Genomic DNA, 1,809 nt, shown 5'->3' on the forward strand with positions numbered 1-1,809 from the left:
ACATTTCTGTACTGTATCAATTTCTTTACAATTAGCACAAAGTTTTTATATTAAAAATGAAGTATAAATGAATGATTCCATTTTTATGCCTTTCTGGAAAAGGCAAAACTACAGGGCCAGAAAAGAGGTTGCCAGGATTGGGAATGGGGGGAGGAGTTGACTAGAAAAGGGGACAAAGGAATTTTTTGGGATGATAGAAATGTTTTGATTGATTGTGGTAACAGATACATGTCTGTTCAAGTTTGTTAAAACTCACAGAACTGTATGATAAAAAAATGTGAACTTATGGGCTTCCCTGGTGGCTCAGTGGTTAAGAATCCACCTGCCAATGCAGGGGACACGGGTTCCAGCCCTGGTCTGGGAAGATCCCACATGCCGCGGAGCAGCTAAGCCCATGCACCACAACTACTGAGCCTGCACTCTAGAGCCCGTGAGCCACAACTACTGAGGCCACGTGCCACAACTACTGAAGCCCACGCGCCTAGAGCCTGTGCTCCGCAAGAAGAGAAGCCACCGCAATGAGAAGCCTGCACACCGCAAGGAAGAGTAGCCCCTGCTCACTGCAACTGGAGAAACCCCGCGTGCAGCAACGAAGACTCAACGCAGCCAAAAAAAAAAAAAAAAGGTGAATTTACTGTATACAAATTATACCTCAAGAAACCTGACTTTAAGAAATGAAATAGAGAAAATATAGAAAGCACGGACTATATTTTTAAAATAATTTTAATTGCACAAGTAATAAAATGCACAATAATAAAATAATCTATACTTTTAAAAAATGAGAACATTACAGGTAAATCTAAAGTTTTGTGTGTCTCTGCCCTCATCCAGATTCCCTCTCTCCCTCCTTTCCAGAGGTAATTGAAATGTGTTAATAATAGAAACATGTAGCCATTGAAAATAAAGCACTAGGTTTTGTGTGCACACGTATGCTCTTTATTATGGTATCATGCAGTACCGTATTCAACACCTTCTTCATTCAATTTTTTTATACCTGTTGATAAAGCGCAGTATTACTTTGTTTCCGTTAATGGTGTCGTGCTGTAACTTATTCTGCAACTTTTATCAGTCAATTTTTTTGATGTCTAATTCACTCTTTAGAAGTACAGCAGATGGCATTCCACTTTATGAACCCACCACATTCTGCTCTTTCATTGTTGTGTAGGTGAAGATTAATTAGCTCCCAGTTTTTTGCTCTTACAGGGATCCGGTGCCTCCAGTGCTCACGTGCTGGGGCAGCTTCAGGGTGGACGGCTAGGAGTGGCACAAGTTTGTGCATTTTCAATTTTAACAGGATGGGATTTGTGCCTTCCCCAGATAGGCACCCACAGCTGCGGGGAAGTAGGTCTTGCAGAGCCCCAGACCAGCTGTAAGCCGTCACGGTTCCCTCCCACAAACCCCTCCTCCCCGCCCCTCCCTCTGCACCCGCCGGCATCTTCCCAGCAAGCACTGCGCATATTTGCATATAACTCAAGTGTTAGATTTACTTTTAAATGAAAATCCAAAAATAAACGATAGAATCTCTTTATGAAGCCTTCTCTCCGGCTCAGAAGTTCCTGCAGTTACACCCTCAATTTCGGGAACTCTGAGTAGAAAATTGCATCGACTTTGTTTTCACCTTTACCATGAAAGGGATTTGCCGACACTGCCACCCTGCTGCTATCGCTAGTGCGGTAAAAAGGGCTTCTGTCGTGAGTGACACACGTGGGGCAGCTCGTTTGTTCTTCGTGCGGAATCGATATCAAGAGATTTCGGAAGCATAATTTTTTGAAAACCGGGCAGCTAGTGATCGTTGGTCCTGGCGCCCTT

The 1,809-nt window shown here is 43.4% G+C and overlaps 1 non-coding gene across 1 annotated transcript; it reads left to right on the forward strand.

Annotated features, from left to right (window-relative positions):
* The first annotated feature begins 1,675 nt into the window (after positions 1-1,675).
* Positions 1,676-1,809, forward strand: LOC132416589 (U11 spliceosomal RNA). The gene has a single exon (XR_009517657.1). It is a non-coding gene; the product is annotated as a U11 spliceosomal RNA (small nuclear RNA).

Source organism: Delphinus delphis, chromosome 1 (genome assembly GCF_949987515.2).
Source record: "Delphinus delphis chromosome 1, mDelDel1.2, whole genome shotgun sequence".
NCBI classification, from domain to species: Eukaryota; Metazoa; Chordata; class Mammalia; order Artiodactyla; family Delphinidae; genus Delphinus; species Delphinus delphis.